Source organism: Amblyomma americanum, chromosome 1 (assembly GCF_052857255.1).
Source record: "Amblyomma americanum isolate KBUSLIRL-KWMA chromosome 1, ASM5285725v1, whole genome shotgun sequence".
Classification (NCBI taxonomy): Eukaryota; Metazoa; Arthropoda; class Arachnida; order Ixodida; family Ixodidae; genus Amblyomma; species Amblyomma americanum.
In genome coordinates, this window is record NC_135497.1 from 331,085,850 (window position 1) to 331,112,656 (window position 26,807).

General features: G+C 45.8%; 1 pseudogene; it reads right to left on the reverse strand.

Moving 5' to 3' along the window:
- Positions 1 to 481: 481 nt before the first annotated feature.
- LOC144120871 (nose resistant to fluoxetine protein 6-like) lies at positions 482 to 25,341 on the reverse strand (annotated as a pseudogene).
- Positions 25,342 to 26,807: the final 1,466 nt, after the last annotated feature.

Below are 26,807 nucleotides of genomic sequence, written 5' to 3' on the forward strand. Positions count from 1 at the left end.
CTTTAGCCAGTTCAAATCCTTAGACCGTGCCCTGTAGAGCCATATTATTACGCGAGAAGAAAAACATGACAGTGTGCGTCATTTCAAGGAGTGGATCATTCCTCGATTTCGCACCGATATCAGGCTGCAATCTTCAAAGAACAATCGTCCTGTTATAAGGAATCGGTGTAAAAAAAAACAAAAATATTTCACGCAGAAAAGTGCGGCATTATTTCACTCAACTGTACTTTCTTTAATCTAGTATTTCATGTCTTGTTTTGAACATCAATTTTTTGTAATTTCATTATTCTGGTTGCGCGTCTATGCACACGTGACATCTTTTGTACGCTTTGTATTTATCTATGTATCTTTCATATCCCTTGCATCACCTTGTTTTTTTCCTCCGTTTAGATATGCCGTGTATGAACAGGTCAAATAGGTTTCTGCATAAGTTCTATAAACACACCAACAACCGAAATGAAGGAAAAACGAACTATTTACACATTTGAGCACCTAGACAGACAACATGCCCTCAAAAATTCACTGTGATCACGGTGGCACCGGGTGCAGTGTCCTTTTCGCTAAATTCACTTTCACATGCGCTGTTGACGTAGCCGTTGAGGTTATGTCCGTTGATAGCGTTTTTCGTGACGTCAGGGAAGCCGTTCATGCACGCATGCATGGGCAGCGCCACGTCCCATGTTTTGCCGGCGGCGTCTCCGCTGGAGACTTGGATGGCTTTCAGTTCCTGATTTTCGTCCTTAATTTTGGAGTTGTCACTCATGATCGATTTCTTGGGTATGATTTTGGTTAATAATGCATTGTCCAGACAGGCCACGGGGCACTCGATGAAGATGTAGACGATGGAACCCACTACACAGGACATGATGGCCTGGGACAGGTATGCTTGAGCCTGCAAGCATAAAAAATGGCTGAGGTTAGCAGCGTGTTTGGACACCGAGCTGCAGTTACTCTGCGTTTCCGCTGCCGCGCCAGCGACTAACAACGGGCTGTCCCACATTTGAACGCCGGATCAAGAGGCCACTTATCAAACACAAAGGCAGCACTGGTTAAAGATCCCTAACGTGTAATCAAGTTAGTAAAGAATCCTTTCATTGCAGTTTGGTCTGTGAAAGTTAGCCGATCTTTGTGGCGTTGGACGATATGCCTGTGCTTGTTTCGGGATTCAAGCGACGCATGCGAGTCAGACGCGTTTCATTCACGTACCTGCAGGAATGGCTGCTGACTGATGTTCTCTCGGCTGAGGATGGCGTTGCAGCCCATAAGGGTGACGTGCACAAGGTAGACGGAGAAGGAGAGCCTTCTCAGGGGTTACATATGGGCTAGGCGAGGAGGTTGTTGACGAAGCAGCCGTGGCCCGTCGCACACGCGTACATGACCCAGGAGGCGCCCAAGCTCCAGGAGGCGCGGTGGAGGACCGCGTAGAAAGCCGACTCCAGCCTCTCCGGCTGCCGGCCATCGAACCAGGTGCGCACTCCCAGCAGCGCGGCCAGGGATGCGGTCGCGGCCAGAGCCCATGCGGCGCCCTGGATGAGCCTTGACAGCTGGTTTTGCAGCACGGCAAGGCAACCGAAGGTCATGCCGACGAACAGGGAAGCCGCATGCGTGTACGCCTTGATGTAGATGTTGATGATACTCCTGCGCAGTTCACAGAGGTAGAAGGTATAATGGTATGCCCTCATCCTCTATAGAGACGATCTAGCAAACGTTAAAGGCCGCTAATGATAGGTACGCAGGTACACTGAAAGACGGAAACCAAGGGAGCGAGACTCTGTGAAGCTCCCGCTACTCCAGAATGTGAAATTAGGAAGAAAAAGAAGCCCCTCAACCCACATCTCGTGCTTTTCTTCTTTTAAGGGCATGATCGACACACGAATGCAACCAATGCGATCAGGTATACTCATTGCAGTCGGGGGCACGTTCAGAATCTGTTTCACATTGTAGACGTTTCCGTTCTAGCTATGCCGATCGTGCAGAGTTTATACCTTTTGTGTGCACCTGACGTTTTTATGCTACACCCCGTGCACGCCCTTCAGCGCCATGACGGTTTCAACAGCATTTCACGCCTGCTCCTTTGTACAAGCCCCAATCTGACGACGAAGCTTTCTGTTCATGCTTACCGGCAGACGCATATGAAGCTGTACGCATATCATTTGCCATGCATACACTGTATTCAAGGAGCTTGCATTGCTCCTCCTCGGCGTCGTCGTTACCATAGCCCCACCAGTATCATGCTCATTCTCGCTCCGCACCTTTTGTCGCAACTACTAAGAATCTTATAAACGCCCACTTTTTCAAAGACTTACGTCGTGTTCGCAAAACAAGCCTGCACGTGTACTGCCAGAATGACTTACTGGACGTCTGCAGTAAAGACAGTGTTGAATTGTGTGTAGTTTTTGACGTAGACTTGGATGCCCGCCGTCAGGAAAGCGGCAGCTACGGAAGCTCCCGTAAGCCACAAAGCTACCTTAGGCCACCTGAAAATGCACATGAAAGAAACGTTTCTTCACATTTCTCTTTCACTCATAACTGAACGTGCGCAGACAAACTCAGAGGAAGACGCCAAGGGATCAAAAAGAGAAGAGCTTAACTGAATGTAGTTGATGCGCCAGGCTTTATGGTTTTTCTTTTACGCCGGTTGGCAGCATAGACCGTAGGTAATGCCAATATTTAGGGCATGTTGAAGGAACTGAGCGACAAAAAGGCTTTCACGCTGATACTACACAATAATGACATTCTTGCGTATGAATCAGCGGCTCCGTTTGCTTTACGCTTATGTAGACGATTATCCATTGCCTGTTACGACTAAACATGACAGCACACTTCAATTTCAAACAGATTATAAGCTTCGGAATACACCTCACATTGATTCAAAAGAAGATAGGTTGCTATTTGAAATAGATCAAAATAGCAACACGTCAGCTGTAATGCTTACACTAAGTCTCTTTGGCAAAGATGGAAAATGAGTCACTCGATGTAAATAGCAGTTTATCTCATGCAAGCAAAGTCTCCCATAGCAGTGACAACACGAGAAATAATGTTCACCTGCGGAAGATGGCAACCATGACTATAGTGCTGTGAACTGCAATCTGGTATTCCATGGAGATGTACCAGTAGTGTGGCATACACTGCAATCCAGAGAATAAACCATGAGCAGCTCATAAAATACCTTCTGACAAGCGAGATACACAAAATACAAATGTTTCAGTTACACGTTGCAGTTAAGATTTACAGTTTATGGTTTATGAGGGTTTAACGTCCCAAAGTGGCTAAGGCTTTGAGAGATTTCGTAGTGAAGTACTCGGGAAATTTCGACCACCTGGGGTTCCTTAACGTGCGCTGACATCGCACAGTAACCAGGTCTCAAGAGTTTCGCATCCATCGAAAGTGGACCGCCGCGGCCGGGATCGAACCGGACGCTTTCAGGTCAGCAGCCGAGCACCATAACCACTGAGCTACCGCGGCGGGCTGAAGTTAAGTTTTTGCATTGTTTAATGGGAGAAAAAAAAATGTAATCGTTCGTCAACGAACGAACAACGTACACTTTTATTCTTGCTCTATAGGTAACGGCTTCAGGCGCATTAGACAGCAGAGTGATGTAAGTTTACATAGGTGCATCCTTATACGTGCCTGCACGTGTGGGGTCTTTGAATCTAAAGTTTATGGCAATAATAATAATGCGACAGCCCACACTGCCATAGAAAGAGACTTAAATCCCGAACACAACAAAGCGCAGTACGGGGTCTGTCAGCGTGCCCGTTAAATGGCCACACATGTCACAGCCTCCCAATTATCGTTTCAAGTAGGAAAATCGAACTTCTGCACAAGCAGCTGAACGCGCTTCAACGCGAAGACTCACCAGGTCCTTGTAGTCGTCCATGTAGTTCTGGCTCATGGTGAATATCTTCCACCAGTTCTTGTCGCAGGGCTTCATCAAAAGCGGCCAGTAGTCGTGCAGCGGGGGTCCGTCCACGATGGCCGGTATGAGGTACACGAATCCCAGCAACGCAGCCATCGGCACCATCAGTCTGTGCAGATGCAGTGGATGCATGCGTTATAGCCTACCCGAGCACGCGTACAGGTGCAAGCAGCTATGGAGATAGCTTGGGCGTGACGTCATAGGCGCCGTGAAAGTGGACCATGCTTCCTCAGTACACGTTGGCGTAGTTGGCACTAAGAGGATTAGAAGAGCGCGCAGCCTTTCACCGTGGTTTGGACCCGCCAACATGGCAGCTGCTGTGATGTCGGTGCAAGCTATCCAGAGGTTATCCCGAAACTCAGGAACGCGTCAAACGGAAACTGAGAAACAGACCAACTAAGAAAGAGTGTGGCTGCTACAGAATGACCCTTGGGCGATATGGATAAAGGCGGCGCAAGTGAAGAGTGCTTGTGTATAGGTCCTCTGTGCTGATTGCGCTAGTGGCATTTGCAGGATCAACAGTGTACTTCTCAGGAAACGAGTACCACGATGTCTACCGACAGAGTTATCAGCGCCAATAACCAGCTTTGAAACACGAACTACCTGTGGGTGTGTAACTACATACAGCAGTGACGTTATTAGTTCGGAACATCAACGACCATCGGCTGTTCACAGTCACCATTTCGTAAAAAAAAATAACAAAGACGATTTCTGGTGTGAACTCGCGTGCGTTTGTTGCCTTTTTATAGCTCCTTTCTCTGTAAGCAGTGCTCACCCAAGCTTTCGATACGCATGAGGCTCGCTGCAACAGAAAGGAGGTAAATAGCTCTGTGTGTGTAGCCGGAAGAAACAATAAGTCGTCGTAGTATTCTTGCAGCCCCGTCACTTGGACAATGCGCCGTCACTTGGACAATGAGCTTCGTGAACATAAATAAGTGAACATATTCCCTCTGATGGGAGAAAACACAGGAAGGATATGGAGAGAGGTTAAGTACGCCGTCTTTTCTTCGCATTGATCTTCTGTCAAAAACTCTACTTATCTATACCCTTTCTTTTCGTTCAGTAAAACACGTCACAAATCGAAGCTCGTAGTAGAAGCCGTGCAGTGTAAATCATTCAGTTCTAAACTATGTATCGGCACAATACACGGCGGCATTCCTTCCCATTCCGGCTCACTTGATATAGCGTCTCACGAGCGGCATGATGTAGAGCAATACCGGCGAAACGTCCCTCCCCAGGAAGCCGGAAAGGAATCCGCTGCAAAAGTTTGATTTTGGTGCAGATGAATCCTCTCTCGTTTATTCAAGCGGTGCTCATGAAGAAAACAGACTTAGGATAGAAGAGAAAAACATATGAGGGTCACTGTGGGAAGTCCGGTTAGCATTTAGATTGGGTATGATAATTTAAGTAAGGAGCTTATTTTTATATTAGTGCTGTTTTAGGTCAATTTAACCAATAAACTGGATATGTCATGGAACTGCAAGAGGAGAATAATGATACGGAGTTTTTTTTTCCCCAAAATTCAGTGGTTGAGTAGAGAATCACATTTTCAACTTTCGATTCCTGTGCTCTCTAATGATTCTCTTTTCCCGGTGATAGTTTTCAATCGGGAAATTCGAGTGGCAGGAGCAGAAGGGTATGCCTCCGCGCGGTCATTTTCACTGCCTGTTTTAGAACAAGCGTGGAATTAACGATATAAACAAACTTTTTTTTCTCGCAGTCGTGCGCGATTCCTCTCTCATCAGCCAAACGCTGAGCCTGGAACCATTTGGGTAGAGTTGCTACAGTGCTGGTCGAAGTGTTATCCGTCTACAGTCGCCATCAGTCCCAGTTCAAGCGCTGCTATAGCCCCCTCATCCGTTAAACCGTTATCCGCTAAAGCAACGACATTGCGATACATACGTTATGGCGAGATTGTCTCCACAGCCATGAAGGAGTTCAAATGGACAGTAAGCAAGATGTCCTTTTGTACCCGACGCATGAGGCGAATCGTGTTAGCTGAACGGAAAGGAAAATCGTAAATATACAAATATTTAATGTCATCCTGAGTCATTGCTGAGGTCTGCTGACTGGACTACCCGCGCTCGATTTTGCATTAATTCTGGCATACATCCGACCATACTAAATCGTAGCTATCGTGTTAAGTTCATGCTGTGATATCGTTGTATGTGGTACATGAGTTTCGACGTCCCGAAGCTCCACGCGGGTTATGAGGAGCGCTATAATAAAGGACTCCGAATTAAATTCGACTGCTTGGGGGTGTTTTACATACGCGTTTAGCGCACAGCACTCGAGCGTACTTTGCATTTCGCCTTTGTCGAAATGAGACCGCGTTTCGGTTCCACGAGGCTGCACTCGTCAGCCAGACGCCACATCCACCGAGCCACCGCGGCACGTTGCCTTCCAGCATTCTGGCGCCCCTTCCACTTTTTCTCCCGCTTAGGTTTCGCGCCAGCACCCTGGAGCGTCCTTGATACTCACAGCTGGCGTGAAGGTCTCGAAGCATGTGGCTGTGTCCCAGCACCACCCACGTGGCCGAGAAAACCCGCACGCCGTGGATGAATCCGAGCTTGTTTGAGTAGTCTCCCCAGTTGGGCATCTCCATCAGCTTCTTGAAGGCCCTCCGCAGGGAGACAGACTGCACGGCTTCGTGCACGAAGCCTGCGAAATGGCGCCAGCGATGTTCACAGCTGCGACAGAGACAAAGCGATCGGACATCATCGCGTTGCCGAATCACAGAACGCGTCGTGAGGTTTGCTGGAAGCTGTTCGATTATTCTTGTCTCCCAACATTGTGAAAACACTTTCCTTGAGGCTTCAACGCTCTGATAGAGTCCCAGGCTGTTGATTGTGGCCGGATACGATACAACCTTTTACACTAGCCCCGAAGGTTTCCTTTGTACGCTAGGATGCCTCTATTGTCCGCCTTACTCTGTTTTATTTACTTTTTTGCCAGAATAATTGTGCTGTACGTACAACTGTGCTTTGTACATTGAAGCAATAATTCAAGTTGACGAATGTGCCTATGAGTACACAGGCGACTGCAGCCGATGCAGCGCTGGCTATCGGAATTACACAATACCTTTCGGGCGAGAAGGAGCGCCGCAGCACACAGACACTATTTGTGCGTGTGTGTGCATTGGTGCGCGCGTGCGTGGAGTTTGTAGATACTGCGCTCGCGACCGGAGAGCGAAGAAAGGAACTTGACAAGACTTGCTACTTCGGCTTATTATGTATACATAGTTCCGCAGGAAGGAATGGCGCGCCAACAACAGTTAACGTTGGAAGAAAAACACCAGCGCATGTTGTGTTCTTATTCCAAAGTCCAGTTTTTGTTGCGCCATTCGTTCGAGCGAAGGCACGCGACCGAAAAACTTTCTTACCTGTGAAGGCGTTGTATTTCGTCAACTTGTCTTCTGCCGCCACCACCGTCCTATAGATGTCGTATGCAGTTCCGAAGAGTTTGAAATCCGTCCACAGCACAAATATGCACCTGTAAAAAGTGCGTAAAAAAGAAGTGTCTTACGTTGTGCGTAAGGGCAGTGCAACATTCGAAGAGCCCACAACCACTAAGAGGCGAGTTACTTACAAAAACTGCTTACACGACTCACATTCGCACAAACGCGAAACAGAAACGACAACAAAACAGGGTCTGAACATTTTGAGTCGACGAAAGTTTACGCAAGTGACAAGAGAGAATACGTATGGGCCCACAAAACTTTCTGGAACGCCGAAAGCGCACAAAACTTGGATTATCTCGCTACGTACAGGCACAACCAGGCATCGATGCATGTCTCGCAAGAAAGTGCGGAGCACATTTCATCAATTAGTGGCTACGCGCTTAGACTGGTCAAGAATTAGGCTTTGTTGTAATTTTCTTCTTCCGAACACTCTTGTGGGCACCGGCACGTTTTGGCTGTAATTGCCGAGGTGTTGACCAGAAGACAAGGACACTGATATGAGAGGAATGCACTCGCATATTCACTAACTGCTGCTGCCTGCAGTACCAGCCACACTTGGTTTAGTGGTCGAGACTTAAAAAGTCTCGTAGATTGCTCGTTGGCAGACTGCGAGACTGCCGTAATAGAAGCAATGCGCTCAATCACAGCGCAGTAAATGGGACAAGAGTGAACTGAAAGCAATCGGTATTTGATGGAGAGAAAGGAAATCCACACCCACACATAGGAAAAGGAAGCACGATTGTGTTTGCCAAAAGGAGAAACATTTAAAAATAAATAAATAATAAAATAAATACATAAATAAATAAATAAATAAATAAATAAATAAATAAATAAATAAATAAATAAATAAATAAATAAATAAAATAATGCCTCCGAGGCCGACGAAACGGGGCTTGTGGCGGTGGCTTGGACGGCGGTGGAGCATAAAAGGCTGGGTTGCTACGGTAGGCGGCAAGGGTGGGAGAGCGACGTGTACTGGTGACTGCTTCAGCATAGGTGAGCGGTGCTGCCACAGGCAGAAGTGGGCGGCTGGACAGCAGAACTGCAGCGACCTGCTCCTGAATAGCACGGCGGATAGTGGGCGTGAGGGATGCCGCCTGGTGGAGAGTAGGGCAGAGGAGGTCGAGAATGTGATGTAGCACAGAAAGCTGGCGAGCGACTTCTCGGACGAAGTGTTCGACGTGCTGCATGAACAGGGACTGTTCAGAAGACGATACATTATGGGCCAAGCCAGCAAGACCCTCCGCCGGCGCGCCGGACTGGCGGGTAGAACCGCGTTGCTTTCGTAGTTCATCGTAGCATTGGCAAAATTTGGATGACGATAGTGACGGAGCGGGGGTTCTTCGCCAGGAGTATCTGAAAAGCGTAATCGGCGATCCCTTTAAGGATGCGATTGACTTTATCAGTTTCGGTCATGGACGGGTTGACACGCTTGCACAAGTCAACGACATCCTTGATGTAACTAGTGAATGCCTCTGGCGGTAGCTGAGCTCGAGCACGAAGACGTTGCTCGGCGCGAAGTTTCCGGACGGCGAGGCGGCCGAAAACGTCGACGAAGCTCGTCTTAAAGGACGACCAGGTGGGAAGGTCGGCTTCATGGTTGCGAAACCATAGGTTGCCAACGTCCGTGGCGTAGAAGAGGACGTTGATCAGTTTAACGGAATCGTCCCACCGATTGCAACTGCCGACACGCTCCTAGGAGGCCAGCCAATCGTTGACGTCCTGGTCGTTGGTGCCACTAAGGAGTGAAAGGTCACACTGGCGCGGCAAGCCAGAACAGGGGATGGAGGTAGGGATGGGCTGCGATGGTTCGCTTGGACTTCCCGACGAGAAGCGTTCCGCTTTGAAGTTCCAGGATGAGGAGCAGGACGGGAACCGCGACACACCCACGAAGTGTAGAGGTGTTTATTAGAAGCGCCGGTTAGTGTGTGTTGGTCGAACAGCGACGCGATGGACACACTCACAGGCATAACTCGAAATCCCAGCTGCACTTCGTCTACATCTTCGCTGCGCTGCTTGAACTGCTGCCGGTCGGTCCCATTACAATATAAATAAATAAATAAATAAATAAATAAATATATAAATAAACATACAAATAAATAAATAAATAAATAAATAAATAAATAAATAAATAAATACATAAATAAATAAACGAATAAATAGGCGTCCGAAGGCTTGCATATTCCTCATTTTTTACCGAATCAGGGTTTGGCGTTGGTCCAGCTTGACTGGCCGGTCAATATAGCACCATGCAGCCTTGATATTAACCTTGAGATCACCCACTACTGCATGGAAGAAATGGAGACGCGGGTGTCCGATATGCAAACACGAGAACATTGAAGCCGATATTCATCACTTACTGTGGGACTGCCCAGCTCTCAAGCCTACAAGGATCCGGCAACTCAAGGTAGCGGGTCTTTCACCAAGCAACCCTGTTTCATACACTGCCTGGACGTAGGGACCGTACCATCGTTCTCCACTGGACTTCATCAAATCAGCTAGCCTTTTTCCATACATTTAATTACGGATTCATATTTAGTCACACATTCACACATAATTGATACCCTGTGACAATAAATTTGGTTTTAGAAAAATGGAGACGCCAGTTGTAAGAGTTCGTGGTATGAGAAGCTGTACCTCGGTTAGAACATGGGAATTCTCTAAGGTCAGCTGACCTGTGGTACTGACTTGTGACTGACTTGTGACTTGTGGCACTGCGTCAACTGTTGTTCACTCGCTGACAGAGATCCGTTCCGAACACTTAAGGTCAGAAAAGACGATGCCAAGACTGGGTTTCTTTTTATTCATTTTAATAAAAAAGTCTCCCAGCGTGCGCTGGGAATTATAGATAAAGTCTACAAATATTCTGCACTGTTTTTAGCTTTTCTCTGGTTCTCTTTGCCAAGAGGTGCATTATGATATACACTGTCAACAAGCAGCTGTTCACGACAGGCATCTGCTTACTTAACTGGACGGAACCTGGCCCTGTTCGCAGCTGCATGACCTATTAACTCTGCTGTAGTGATTAAAAATCGACTGTAGAAATTAAAGTCAACAGGGGATTAGAATAAGTATTCTAATCGATGTGAATTAATGGGTCATTTCTGCAAGTCGATCACTGGTCCTAGTACAGTTTCAAAAAAAGAAAAGAAAGGTGTGCAAGTGTATTTTCGCTAGTCCAAACTCAGAGTTCCGTTTTTAGGTACAAAAATCTTAGCGAGGCGTAGATGTATACGACACCTGTCACGACATGGGAACAATAAATGCGCCATTATGACGAAGAATAGAGCTTAGCAATTTAAACTGTTTTTGTTTTTTTTCTTACCGCCTATTCCGTACGTATTATCATGGTGATTATCACGGTGGAGGCGAGGATGCAGTTCTCTTCAAATAGGGCACGTATTTACGTGGATGGCGAGGTTTTTCTGAAGAGCGATGTGCAGCCACTTTAGCAGTGACACACTTCTCAATTAACTTTTTAATTAGCGCAATCTGGTCGTTACGGCCAACAGCAAGGTCGCAATTGCTGTGAAGATGATGTGAAATTGGTTTTTGAAATGAAGAAAACGTCGTTCTCCAAAACCATTAGCGCGAGGAAATCTGGTGATTTTTTGCCCGAAATCGTAATCGTAGCCCATGATGAGTGCTGGAAGCTCGGTGCAAAAGCAGTGTACTCTGGTGACGTGATGCAATTCGTACGGCGCCCGATTCGAGCCGCCTCCGCTATTGTACCGCGGCATGCATTTTGTCATTCACTTAATAATAATAATAATTGGTTTTGGGGGAAAGGAAATGGCGCAGTATCTGTCTCAAATTGGTTTTTGAAATGAAGAAAACGTCGTTCTCCAAAACCATTAGCGCGAGGCAATCTGGTGATTTTTTGCCCGAAATCGTAATCGTAGCCCATGATGAGTGCTGGAAGCTCGGTGCAAAAGCAGTGTACTCTGGTGACGTGATGCAATTCGTACGGCGCCCGATTCGAGCCGCCTCCGCTATTGTACCGCGGCATGCATTTTGTCATTCACTTAATAATAATAATAATAATTGGTTTTGGGGGAAAGAAAATGGCGCAGTATCTGTCTCATATATCGTTGGACACCTGAACCGCGCCGTATGGGAAGGGATAAGGGAGGGAGTGAAAGAAGAAAGGAAGAAAAAGGCGCCTTAGTGGAGGGCTCCGGAATAATTTCGACCACCTGGGGATCTTTAACGTGCACTGACATCGCACAGCACACGGGCGCCTTAGCGTTTTTCCTCCATAAAAACGCAGCCGCCGCGGTCGGGTTCGAACCCGGGAACTCCGGCTCAGTAGTCGAGCGCCCTAACCACTGAGCCACCGGGGCGGGTCATCATCATCATCATTCACTTCATCGCTCACAAAAACGACGGCAGCGAAGTAGGGAAAATAGAAGAAGGATAGGAGATATAGTTGAAAGAAGGAGAGCATCGAAAGGTGGCTCGTGCGCCACAGACACTCTGTGTGCCAAAGACAACAGTCCGTCCGGTAATCTGTTAGCCTCATATACCAAGAAATTCTGGACAAGCGCAATTTTCCAACAGGAAGTTAACTTCTCGGTTATAAACACTTATGCCCCGACGTTTTCTCATATCATAAATTGCTCCATGACAATCAATACACCCACAGAACACTACTTGGGACGCTCCTACTTTCTGCTATTTATTGTCAAAGGCGTCCCTTATTGGATTTCAATGGCAATCACTACTCGGCGCCAGCGCAGGACAAACTTTAAAAGCAAGATTTTGCTACGGCTCAGGACGTTTCACCATTCCCGCCAATATGTTCATAACAGTATCTTATAATACTCCACAGTTGCCTCACAAATAAAAGTGTTGTCCAAGAAAGCTCGACTTGGGGTGGCCGTTGAAGTCTATGTCATCCAAGAAGGCCAGAAAATCCAAGAAGGCCTTGGTAGAAGGAATATAATGTACGTCGCGGTATCTGTTGGAGGCGCAGGCGTCGGAACCTGCATGCAATTCGTCGTGGAACGAAGTTGAGGCACTGACAAATATTTGCTCCGCATCTCCTCAGGGGCGCCACAACGTGGGCAATCGCCAGCCAGGGAGAGGAGGTCATGTCGGCAAAGACGCGAGCCAGTCCAGCAGCATACCAATCGTAGCCACACGTGTTCAGGCAAGCGAGGCACCTTCCTGCAGCCGGACAGGGAGGCGTTGTAGACGCCGGGATCGCGAGAAGTTCAGCGGCAGCTGGTGCTCGATAACGGGTCTCCCCAAGTCTGACGGTACCACATCGGGCTCCGTGCTTCGCTTTCTTCAGTGCGCCTGCAACCTCGTTTGAAATATTTGGAAAATTATTCAACACAAGACGAGAAGCAACTATTCGCGGTCGGCCTAGCTGACCAGAGGCCATTTTAAGTAGGTTGTCCAAAAAGTAATGACCCTCATTTTCAATGCGGAAGCCTTACTTGCCCCGTTAAACTAAAATCCGTGTGCGTGTCCGCGTGTGTGTGTGCGTGTGTGCGTGTGTGTGCGTGTGTGTGTGTGTGTGTGTGCGTGTGTGTGTGCGTGCGTGCGTGTGGGGGAAAGGGGCGGGCGGGCGGGCACTTGATGGTACTCATAAAAGATGGCGTCTAAATGAAACCTCGGGCCGTATTCTCGATATTCGCCTAACCGCCCAGAGCGGGGCGTACCCTTGACGCGCACATAGAGGCGTTGCCAAGGTACGTTAATGCAGAATGGGATGACAAAATTGGAAAAGAAAGGAAAAAGCATCACAACGATACATACTGTCGTCTGCTACTAGGCGCTAAGTTCAAAAAACACCGATGCCCTAAAGCGTGCCTGAAGCCGAGCATTTGCGGCGCGTAGGTGCGCACGCGTCCCGTATTACAGCCACTGAGCGAAACAGTGCAATGCGTTGTGGTCTCAGCGTATCAGTGCATACATATGCATTGGCCAGCAAAGGAATATATGGCTCTGGCGTTGGTTCTTAACGCGGCGCGAATAGTCGCAAGATTAGTGAAGGCGGTTTAGCGGTAACTGCGTGAAGCGATGTTCTTCCCGACTCTCCCGCTGCTATACCCACAAGAAGCGACGAAACTTGGCGGCAGAGCATGAAAAACACTATAAGTGAGAATTATTTGGCGGTCCCTGACTGCCGCTTCGTTGGCACATGCGGCGTTAAGCGGGAACTCATCGCGCGCCCATACAATGAAGGCAAAACAAAATGATATAGTGGAAATTTACCGCTCCATAACTTATTTTCGTCGCATGAAAAAAGAGATAAAGAAAACAACTTGAATTAAAAATTTTGTACCTTGGTCCATTCACGGCTAGGAACATAGGTGGAAGAGCTCTACGAAGCACGCAATCGCGCCAGAATTAAAATTGACTGTGCAGAGGGAAGCAGTGAATGCGATAGCGGCACCGCGCTGCGGCGCAATTCCACTGGAAGCTCTGCTCAGTTTTATGCAGAATCACCGCGCGTTGGCCCGCGCGCCCGATGATAGTATATCGGCCAAGGAAAGGCGGGCGCTACGCGTGCGGCTGGCAAAGGATTTTAATTGGAGGCACATGGGAGAGTGTTGTGTTGTGTTGGGTTTTATGGCACATAGGCAGCTAAAGCCATCTTGCGCCAAGCTCAAGGTTGTCTGTAGAGTGTTTAGGAATATGAAAAATCGTCGATGGTGTAGATGGCCTAAAAATATTGAACTGCCTTGTAATAACAGCGAAGAAGAAATCTGGAAATAGCTAATGGTAAAAGCCGCAAAGAAGGTCAGGTAGCCTCAGCAGCTATCCTTGGCTGAGCAAGGATCCTGAGGTTCCCAAACAATGAAATAAAAAGCCTCAGCCTTCTTCTCAGGAATGAAAAAGTGGCTGATATGTATCCTGTACTAAAGCAAACCAGTGGTTAAAGGTTTACAGTTTTTCAAGTAGCCCTGCTTCTTTTAGAAAGCTAGAAACGGAATGTATGTTAACAATGGCATTATCACTTAAGAGCAGTGCTGGATGAAAAGGATTGCATTCATTATAAAAATGAGTAAAATACTTTTTTCTTAGTGTTTCCAGTTGTAGATATGAAAATAAAATGTGATTAATCGTAAGATCATCTCCGCATTCGCAAATAGGTTTGTCTTGTTTTGTTAGCAGGAAGTTGTGTGTAAGGTGCGTGTGAACGATCCGGAGACGGCATAAAATCACTTCCTTAAAATGTTCCTGTTGCACGCATGATTTAAATTCACCTAAAACTGGCTTTACCAAGTGTAGTTTATTAATCACTTCGCCGTTCCATTTCGACTGCCATTTGTCTTTTAATTTACGCTGTACTAAGTTTATGCAATCCTTAAAAGGTATATTTACTTTTTTATTTTCTTCCCACGAGCTTTAGCAGGGAAGAAATCTGCCCTCTCGTTGCCTCTTATTCCGACATGACTGGGAACCCAGCAGAATTTTATGTTTTGTCCTCGAGTTGTGGCTGTTACTATCTTGTGTGTGATGTCACCAAGAATCGGAGTGACTATATTTCTAGAGTTCAAAGCTGTAAGTATACTGAGGGAGTCTGTGTAAATAATACTGTTGGTAAGGTTCTCGTTTTGTATTTTTTCTACGGCCGCACAGACTGCGTAACATTCTGCAGTGAAGTTGGATGAGCACTGTGGAAGTCGTACTGTTTTCTCCGACTTCCCTCGGACCACTGCGCTCCTTACGTAAGCGTCTGTTTTTGAACCATCTGTATAAAACTGCGTAAAATTGCTGTATTTTTCTTCGAGTGAAAGCAATTCTTGTACTATATGTTGTAGCGGAGTTTGTTTTTTATGGAACTGCGTAATAGTGAGATCACAGTTTGCAGGAAAATTGCACAATGCAGGCAGTGGATCTGGTCTCCGAGCAATGTCAGGTAATGCATCTAGTACGCCAAGGTTTTGGCACATCTCTTCAAAACGCAGGAGCAGTGGCCTGATAGCGAGCGGTTTGTTGTTAAACAATGTTCTAGATGGGCACTTTGTGACTATTGGGGAACATAGGTGTTTGAGCAGTGAACGAACTTTTTAAATGTATGAGCATGTGAGCATGGTTATTCTATCTGTAAGCGACCGTTCGTTGATTTCTACATATAGGCTATTTATGGGTGACGTTCTGTAAGCAATAGAGGAAAGACGCATACCTAAATTATGTATTGGATCTAGTCGTTTCAGGTAGGAAGGTAATATACATCCATAGTTCAAGGTGGAGCGTACCACTCAGCGATAATTTTATAAAAGACATGTCCTGTCAGCACCCCAACGTTTTGCGTGACAGTACTTTGAGTATATTTATGGATCCGGAGGCTTTCTTTTTCAGTGCGTTTATAAGAGGCAGGAAGTTAAGTTTTTTTTCAAATTTATCCCTAGAAATTTATGCCCATTTTTTACGGGTATCTGTGTTCCGTTCATGTGTATAAATGGGTCGGCTTGTATGCCTCGTTTCAGCGAGAAAAGGATGGCTACTGTTTTCTGTGTGGAGGACTGGAAACCTTTCTGATCTGCCCATGTCACTAGTTTAAGCATTGTCAACTGTGTTTGTTTCTTGCATGTTGCTACGTTTGAGGATGTGCAGGCTATTTGAAGATCGTCTACGTACACTGAATATAGGATGGACTTTGGGATTGTTTTACTTATCGAATTCATTTTTATAATAAACAATGTCGTGCTTAAAATACACCCCTGAGGAACCCAGTTCTCTTGAACGAAGCTCCTGGACAGGGTTGATCCCAGGCGTACTTGAAATGAACGGTCCAAAAGGAAGTCAGTGAGGCAGTTTAACATCCTACCGCAGATACCTAGGTTGCCCAGGTCGCGGAGGATCCCATACCTCCAGGTTGTATCATACGCTTTCTCCATATCGAAAAAAAACGGCAAGACAGTGCTGTTTGTGTATAAAAGCTTCTCTTATTCTGTTTTCGAGGTGAACTAGATGGTCTGTTTTTGAGCATCCCTTTTTATAACCGCATTGATGGACATCAAGAAGTTCGCGGGATTCAAGGACAAATGTTAATCTTATATTAAGGACGCTTTCGAAAGATTTCGCGAGACAGCTTGTGAGGGCTGTCAGCCTCTAGCTACTTGGGGAAGTTGGTGGTTTTCCAGGTTTCAGGAATGGTACTATAATGGCTTTCTTTCACTCTTTAGGTATTTTATCCTTCTGTGAATATTTTGTTAAAGAAATTCAAGAGTGCCTCTATGGGAGGCTGGGAAAGATGGGCAAGCATTTGATAGTGTATCTGATCGGGTCCAGGAGCAGTTTTCTTGTCGGCAGACAGTACAGCATTGATTTCTTGGAGAGTGATTAAATTGTTGTATTGTTGGTTTGCACCTCCACTTGTTGGAAGCCTTTGTTTTTAGGCAATACTTTTGTATTTCAGGAAGGGCTGCGTATAGTGAGATGGACTAGAAACTGCAGCGAAGTGTTCCCCCAGAATGTCTGCCTGTTCCCCTATGCTTGTTTGTATGCTAGGTTTTGTCAAAAGAGGAATCGTGAACGGTGAGAAGTTGCCATATAATTTCCGAACCTGTTCCCACATTTTCTTTGATGTTATTTGACAGCTTATAGATGAAATGTAACTCTGCCATGAAGCTTGCTCAGCACTGCGAAGGACGTACCGAGCTTTTGCTCTTGCCTTTTTAAAACGTACGAGGTTCTCACGTGTACGGTACCTGCGAAATTTGCCCCAAGCTCTATTTTGTTGCTTTTTTTTTTTGCTTTCTTGCATTCCCTTGTCCACCACACTGTGTTTTTGCCGCATCACTCCTGAAGACTGAGGAATAGCTAGGTGTGCGGCATTAATTATACAATTCGTGAACATTTCGTTTATCTCGTCGATGCTGAGGTTTTCTAAACTATATCTTCTAAATTGGATTGTGCTCTAGCAATTTCCCAGTCTGCTAAATGCATCTTCCAACGTCGCGGTTTAGTTGGGATGATTTCTGGCGCAGATGTAAAACTGATTACTGCAGCAAGGTGATCGCGGCCATATGGGTTGTCGATAACGTCCCATTTAAAACCGCTAAAAACAGATGGAGAACTAAAAGACAAATCTAAACAGCTCATATTGCCCGGGGTTGGAGAGCAGTATGTGGCCTTTTCCGTGTTTAAAATACATATATTGTTTGTAAGAATAAAATCTTCGATTGTTCGCCCCCTAGAGTCGCAGCGCTCGCTTCTCCAAAAAGGGGAGTGAGCGTTAAAATCCCCAACTACCGGATATGGCTCTAGAAGTTCATCTATCAGTTCTTGTAGGTAATGGACTCTTAATGTTAAGTGTGGAGGAATGTACACGGAACAGATTGTTAGTGTTTTGTAGCTGACGATGCTGACTGCTACCGCCTTAAGTTTTGGTTTGAGCTTGATTTCTTGAGCAGGGATGCCGCGTTGAACAACAATCGCGACGCCTCCCGAGAGTCGATTTTTCTGCTCTCGATCACGTCTAAAAGTTTTATAATGTTTTAGGATATGCACATGCTGTGGACCAAGATTCGTCTCCTGAAGACAAAACTATGGGTAACGTTCACCCTAAAACATGTGTTAAGTCACTAATTCCGCGTAAGACCTCTGCAATTCCACTGAATTAAAAAAAAACATGTTTATGTTTTTGAGAGGAAATGAAGGGGGATTTACGTGTGTGGTGGGCCCGCTATGAGGAGCCTGTCTTTTTTCCGCTCAAGAGAGCTGTTCCACCTCTGTAATGGAGGCGGAGTGGGTGTTGTATCCATAACCTGAACCGAGGTGCTGGAGGACCACGGAAGGGCCGCGGTTGTGTTAGTTTCAGGCCTCTCCCGACGGGGGGAGGTCCTGCGGGATGCCGACCCATGTACCGGCGCTCCCTGCTTTGAGGGTGGCAGAGCAGCCTTCGCTGTCCCTGCCTGGGGCGTGGATGACCCTGCCATAGGCTCAGTGTAAGCGGCCTCGGCAAGTGCCGTAGTGCTGTGTGGTGCTACGCCCCCACGCATCACATCAGCGAAGTTGGGTTTTGCTGTGAAAGAGAATGTGTTGGTAAAAGCAAAACGCCTCCTTGCTTCTTTGAATGAAATGTTTTCTTTTCTCTTTATGGTAATTATTTCTTTTTCTTTTTTCCAGGACGGACACGCCCTGGAGTACGGAGCATGGTCTCCTTCGCAGTTTGCGCAGCGCAGTGCTACGTCACATTCCTCAGATTGATGATCTTTCGAAGGGCATTTCGCGCAGGTTTTGCGGCCGCGGCAACTTTGTGAGCCGTGGCCAAACTTTTGACAGTTGAAACATCGGCGGGGATTGGGTATATAATGTCTGACGTTGACTTTCAAGTATTCAACTTCGATCGTTTCGCGCAAGGCACTGGTGTTAAATGTAAGGACCATGTGTTTGGTATCTATTTCTTTGTTATCCCTGCGGATCTTGATTCGGTGAACGTTGATTACATTCTGGTCGGTGAGCCCTTCAAGCATTTCGGCTTCTGTGAGATGGATAAGTCAGATTCAAAGATTACGCCTCGGGCTGTGTTTAGAGATCGGCGGTGGGTTAAAGAGACAGAGATGTACCCTATAGACACAATGTGTGAGAGTTTGGAACACTAGATGCTGTCGCGCAGTTCAAGAAGTAAGTCGCCGCTGGCCATTTTTGAGGCCTTGTAGCCAGGGCCCAAGGTATCGGTTAAGCATTTTGACACAAAGAATGGGGATATTATTCTTGCCTGTATTCCGTCACTTGCACCGTGGATTACGTGGAACTTTGAAAATGTTTGTCTCTTTTTTGAAAAAAAAATCAGCTGCTTTGTTCCGCCCTCTTTTTAGAGAGTGATCAGGTTTTGGATAAGGGGGGAGCCATAAAAAAATAGTTTTTTGGTCACGGAGCCAGCCACCCAACACGCAGTCCAACAAGGGGACGGGACAGGAACTTGAAAGCAAGTCCTGCCCCCGCCAGCTGTACATCTCAACTATAACCAAATATGACATAACTAAGGGTAGTTGGTCGCACAAGATTAACCCTCGCTGTCAGGAAAAAAGGAAAAACCAAGAAGTGAGTAGGATATAGGAGAGTTGTGAGACAGAGATAGGGAAGTGAAAGATAGAGGGGAGGATAGGGAAAGGCGACTGCCGATTCCCCCCGGTCGGGTCAGGCCGGAGGTGCCGTCTGCAGGCAGCTGGGGCCAAAGTGGTGTGTTGCCTCCGCCGAGGGGCCTTAAGGGTCCAAACGCTCGGCATCGGCTCAACTACCAGGATCCCCTTTTCCTCGGACACGGCGATGCCACGCACGGCTAGGCGCGGGTGCGCGAGTCCGTGGTGATGCACGGTTCCCCATCATCCCGTTGCGGGGATGTGCCTGCGGATGCTCGGGAACCCGTGGTGTCGCCATTTACCAAAGCCTGCAAGCTGTAGACGCCACCCTGCGGGGAGCACATGGGAGAGGCTTTGCCCTGCAATGGGCGTAGTCAGGCTGATGTTGATGATGATGACTGGTCATCTGATAGAAGTTAACACCACAATGTTTAAACAAAATTTGCCACCGAGAGCCCAGTGATTCATTTGCTATAAGGCAACCGTTACTCAGCTGCGGCAGCAACAGACAGCTCCTTTTATTGCAGCAACATTCCTAGTAAGAGAGAAAGGTTTAACGCCTGGAAATATGAACATAAAACCTGGAAAAAAAGTCTTCACATATGCTACTCAATCTTCCGGAACGGGACGAATACAGAGTTGGAGGGTGATGCTACATTACAAACAGCTTCATGCAGTGTGCAAAACACTTGGTTTATTCGCTTCATGCAAGTTATCTTATTGTGCACATACACAGGCATTATCTAGTGCATGTGGCACATTAAGCATGAACATGTCTCAGGGTGAGGCGAAGGAACCAAAGGAGAATAAAAACAACTGTGAAGTTGCAGGCATCACAATTAAGAAGGAAGAACATTAACACGACAAGAAAAGCACAAGCATGACAGCAGCAAGATAACACACAAAGGACACAAGAAATGCAAGGCTAACGTGGCCCTCAGAACAATCTTTCAGGGAGGCAGCATCACGCGCAGGCAGTGGTATTCTGGCGAAAGGTTCATTAATGCTGCATGATAACGCTGGATGTGTAATGATTTTGGCAAGCCCAGTGCACTCCATGAGGAATGTACAACAGGCTTCATCAACGTTTGTTGCCTGATGTGCAAGTGTATAACCTTCCCTGTGTACACTTCTCATCACATACATATTAGAGCCATTGTTGGTTCTTTTCAAGTGGTGTATCACAATGCGGTTAGGCAACATTTACACCATACACTGATGCAATGAAGACCCTGTGATGGCACTAATGTGCACTGCTGGAGAGTAATGCTCCAATGAATTGCATTCACTTTCAAAGTAGTTTCCTTTACTGTGCATTAACATAAACAACCGAAACTCTGTATGAACACTAAAAACATGACGTCTACAGTTCAATGAAGGCCACCATACCATCAGTAGGCGTTGAAATGTTGGCAAAACTCTGGAAGGACACTGAGGACAAGTCGAAGTTGCTCTGTAACAATTCATTACCCCAAAGTTGCTCTGTAACAATACATTACCACATTCCAATAAGAAAGGGCCTGCTTGTAATTAGAACAAAGCTCGTGTACAGCTCATAGATTATTTGATCAAAGAAACACTTGAAGTGCGCAAGATTACCGTGCTGAACTGCATTGGCAAGAAGGCTATTACAGTCCTTGACTATGTGAAAGAAAAAAAAATGGAACACTTCAGATGTACAGTGGTGTGTGAACATGGGTGTGTTTTTCAGCACGATTAAGTCAGTTTGAAGCATGGTAAGCAAGTAATGAACAGAAAGTATTCATCACGAATATAATGGTACAACAGGTTGCAAAATGAGGAAGTTGGAGTCATTGCTCGTGCATAATATTTAGGCTTCCTGAAAAATTACCTTCTTGTACAGCTTTGCTGGCTATTTTCTCTTCAAGTTCAAGGAGAAGTATGAAAGCAATCCAAGACAGGTGGAAATAGGCTGCTATCCTGTTTTGGACTGTCAGAAAAAATTTTTTTCTTTCTGATTACTACCAGGTATTATCTTTACTGCTGCGTGGAATGCGATGGCATCGTAATTAGTGCTAAGATGTTATTGTGCAATATGTACCGCCAGAAAAGAAAGGTATGGAAAGCCTGCACACACCAGTGTCAAGGAGAGGTTTATAATAGGACATCATTAAAGCTGTCATTCAGCAGAAAACCCAGCGTTAACCAACCGGCATTGTGTAAAAAAACTGCACCACGCATGCATGTCTGGAACAAAAGTAACTGAAAACAGCATTTGTAATTTAAATCAAATTTCAGCACATGTCTCAAACTACTTCGCCTTAATAAAGTAATAGATTTTACATACAAAAAATTTGATTAAATTTCAGTCTGGCTTAAAAGACGCTCGGGTCACCAGCCAGGCACACACTACCGGCTAGATCACGCAGGCACATTGACAGTACTGAGGTACAAAAAGGGGGGGGGGGGGCGTGATGTGTGCGTGCTGTTGGCTTCATTTGAAGCTTAGTAATGTAATTACTGCAGTTAACTAGAGATGTGCCAGTCAGTGAGAAACCAGTTATAATAATATCATGTAGGCGAACTGCAGTGTGCAAGAGTTCAAAAACAAGAATGTCGAACCTGTGTTAAGATAATTGTGATACATGTGCGAGCATGAATGGAGAACAGCGACTTTGTGTGTGAAGAGAAACCGCTGCAAGGAGCCATTAAAACTGTCGCATAAGGCCTCAAATGGTGAGCTTAAGTGTCCTCCAACTGTATTGGAGGACAATTAACAAGTTGCTATGTCTTTTAGGTGTTGCAACTTGTCCGAGTAAGGTGTGTTTTGCATGTACAGTGAGTGGAAGCCTGTATTGCCAAAATAATTTATTTTCATCACTGTCCTTAATGAATCCTAGAATTCTTTATGCAGCCTAATTCAGACACATTACCTAGTGCAACATTACATATTGAACAAAACGCCTCGTGCTAAAAAGATAAGATTTTTTGGACAGACCCTCCTTTCATAAACATTCAACCGTGGACACACCCATTATTGTTGCCTAATTTGCAAAGAGGAGTACCCAGAAGTCACCTTTGCTAAACAAAAAAGTGGAAGCACGTACACTGACGGTCCAGTCACAATAAGGGTGTAGAGGGTAAACAGGTTGTCTGGGATTTTTCTTAAAGCCACCGAACATCCCCAATTTACATGAAGCAAACTGCAAACGGCTGAGTCAATGAAAATGGGATCGAACACAGTTTGACTGGGAGGTTGATAGCCCAGAGCACAAAATTATCCCGGAAAAAGAAAAAGATCCTGGACCTGGGAAGACCACCTGAGTAACCCAGAAATGTGAATAACAAAGTTTACTACTACTACTATTACTGTCAATTTCCAGCTGGATTACTGAACTGGATCATACCCTTCCAGCTGCAAAATGCCATTTGGAGCTTTATTGTTGAAATTACGTCCAGCTGCATAATTTACACTTACAGTTACCTTCAACTGAATTAATGTAGAATTTGAAGCTTTTCGTCAGGGGTACAAGTTTCAGTTCGAAGATGGCAATGGCTAGCCTGACAAAACTCTGCCCAAGCCTTCCATTTTCATCTCGAAGATAATGACCATGAAACAATCGGTTGACTTTTCCGTGAAGAAAAACAGTTAATTGCGGTATAATCACATGCAGCATGGGAAAGAGCCAGTCGAAAGCAAGCATACAGAGGCAACCAAATGCTATGAAGCAAAGCATGTTGCAATCTTACCATACAAACAGTGCCAAACAAGATGTGTTGCACCCTGGAGAGATGCTGTAAATGACTGCAGACGCAGCAACCATGCTGTATGTTGAGCAAGTTGTGAACTGCTGGCTCTCCACAAACGCCAAAGCAAACAGCAAAGCACTGATGAAAGCATGTCCAGTCAACACTATGATGCTAGAAGGGAAATATTTTGGTGCCTTCCTGTCTCACTGAAGCACCAAATAAAATGGGCGTTGTGTACAAACAGAACACGTAAGGAGGCAATACAAGGAATGGCATATCTTCAAAATCACCAGCGCATGTGTTGAGGCACACATTCAGCAAGTTGGCCGATGGTAGGCGGAAAACACTTGGGAAACTTCCTGACTTTGTAACAATACACCCCCCCCCCCCCCCACGGGAAAAATTCAGGGGGGCACTTTGTTGACCTAAACTGCGGTGAGGGGAAATCCTTTAGCGCAGTGTTGCTGCTTGTCTCGCTGATGTTGATTAAAGACTACACAATTATTCGCTTCACAACACCTTCGCATTAGCACGCGCACGCTTGGTTGCTCGAGATCTTGCGGTTTAGGTGGCATCGCATCCTTCCAGATCGCCATTCAGGAGGCGTCTGGCAAGACTGCCAGGGAAACGCTCCTCTCTAACGATGGTGGCGCCACTCAATCACTTCACACGCATGCGCAGTAGGCTGAAGTGCAGTTATTAAGCACTATTATTGCTAATTAACTAATTACTATTTAACTGTGAGGACACCAGCCTGCTTACGAGGAGGATTGTGAAAGCATGCGTTTTGAGAAAAGGTTTTTGAGGGAAGGACACAGTAGCTCTCATCCACGGTAAAACAGAGCGGAAAAACACAAGCATGGAACAAACACGCATTATCACACCGTCTGAAAAAAGTTAGGCAGAAATTTCAAATTGGTGTTGTCTTTTCGTCTCGCAGAAAATTAAGCAACATTTTCTGAGCTGTGCAGCGGAAGCGAGAGTCCCTACTAGGAAGGAGGATTGGTGTTGGGTGTACCAAAGCACACGTAGAGAGGAGGGTAGAGTGCGTTGAAGGTGTATACAAGATCCCCCTTTCATGCGGTGGATGGTATGTTGGCCAGACTGGGCGATGTCTCAACGAACGCCTGAGGGAGAATCACAATTCTTTGGACAGGGCAGCTGGTTCGAATTTGGCGCTGCACTGCAGTCAACCTAAGCACACATGCGCCCCATTGCTTCATCAGACATTCGTCATCTTCAAACATAAGAATCAGATAGTAAGAGAACTAGTAGAGGCATATCACATTGACAAGGGGAGTGCAGCATGCATTAGCAAGCCCTCATTATCACTGGCTAACCGCGAAATCATCTTTTGGAGCATGCATTTGTAGAAATGTAGATTTAAGATGTTCAGTGAGGAAGCATTGCTTCTTCAATATTTTTTTTCTGATTAGTGTTTCGCGGGAATAGTATATGTACACATGTGATTAATAAACCACCAGTTGAAAGTCAGCGCTCGTGTCGTCGTGTTTGTTCCGTCCTCGTGTTTTCCCGCGCTGTTTTACCATGGATAGTAGTAATCAACTTGCCCAGCTTTCCGTACTTCTAAGTAGCTCTCACATCTCTTGAAATCACGGTGGACACCTCAACCACTTTTGATTTTAGCTATTGTGTGACACTTTTATGCAAACATCCCCGCTGGCGAGTCATGAGCCTATAAAGGCTTTCGCCTTGAAACCATTCTCTGTAGTCATGAATACCACTAATAAATTGAAGGCCAAAAATATGGTCGTGTTTATAGAACAGCACCAAAATGAAGATCAAAAGAGCTACAACTGGGGCTAGTTGGAAATGCATCCTTGAAGGTATTGGTGAGCGCTACCAAAATACGGAAAGGGACGAACACACAAGACAAGATAAGCGCTTGTCTTGTGTGTTCGTCTCTTTCCGTATTTTGGTAGCGCTCACCAATACCTTCAAGGAAAATGAAGAACACTTCACCAGCTTCTTAGCAGTATGCTGTCAAACTTGAAAGAGAGAAAATGCGCATTGATTGCTTGTGGCATAGCTACATGTGAAAACCATGGCAGTGAGTGCGGTTCCCACACTCAGCTGATCACACAATTCCTGCCCGTCAGGTAGAACCCAAATGATGCTGTGTCCTCTTCCTTGTTGTAAATGGTGAGGCTCCTGTTATTGTCACCACTCACCGGTGGTGTCATGATCCTGCAGCTGAGTGTGCATGAATGCCTTCTGTTACACAATGCAAGCTGTGCTGATCTTCGAAGAGAACTCTTGACCATGCCATGCAGCAGTTGACATCTTTGCAGACACCTCATGTAATCATTCAGGAGCCTGGTACGGCCACCCAGCTAGGTAAACAGTCAAGCCGAGATGTGAGCGAAGATTGATCTGGCATCAGGTACTTCGAGCTGAGATCCCATGGTGATAGCGGTCCGCCACATCTGCATTTCACGCGCACCATCACCTGCAAGTTAATGTTATACACTGAAATCTTCGAACAAGGTAGACATTGGGTTTCCAAATATTTTAAATTGTTTAAGCTGCAAGTCCAACTGCAGTCTGTTTCACGTATCATTGTAAAATATGTTTCAGTGCAAAACCAATCATTAGTACCAAATTGAACGGTTTCCATAATAGCTACAGGTACTTGATTGCAGATTTTCCAAACTGATAACCACAAATAATTTCATACAAGAGTATTTTTATTTTTAGTGAAAGAAACTACTACAAACTACATTGTAAGGAAAGGCAAAAGTTAAGTTATGTGTGACTACCTTGAGTTTTTTAGTACATGCAAGCTTCTCCATTTTGTACCCATCAAAATGAGGCTGCCGTGATGTTGTGGTCAGTAAGAGAAATCCAATGTCACAGAACAACTGTGTGTATAATCCACACCTATCTCTGCTGTCATCTGAAAACTGTAGCCATGATTCATGTACATTATTTTGATATGCAGTTTTATTTACACTGTCCTTCCTTGCTCAATAAACTATGTATAAATGGAATCAGATATCACTAGCTGTGTGCAATCTTACTACAGGTGAACATGTTATTCCTTCATGCCTGCCACAACACACTAAGCACGTGCCCACCAGTTTGACGATTTCCATGCGGGCAGCACAGGATAATGAAGAGATATTCCACACAAATGGGTCATGGATGGATCCCACACAGGCTTCTTGTGTGCTGGCACCTTCCCCGTCAGGAACAGCACACCTGTGAAAAAATGTGCAAGACTCATATATTTTTGTTTTCCGCGAGCCCTTACAGAAATAGTTAGGGAAATTTTTTTTCGTCCTCCTGCGGTCATTCCCACATGACTGCTGTGTAACTGATGCTGTAGCACTGCCATGAAAATTTAAGCTTGAGTAGAGAAACCGCCTTTATGTGCTTCATTAGTAATGCTTAAGGCCGGTTATAGTATTTCTTTAAGCTTTCACGCAATTTTTTTTCCACGCTTACGGGAACGACTGTGTGCTGCAAATACTCATCTGCCTGCTTTGAAGTCATTTTCAGCCTGCATGCAAAAGGAATGAGAATGATGCTCGACAAACTGTCACCGCTACAGCTCTAGTTTTCCTTACCTCAATGATGGTGGAGGCGTCACGTTGTACCTTTCCCGACAGACGTTTACGCTGTCTTGCTGACACAGCTGTGATCAAGA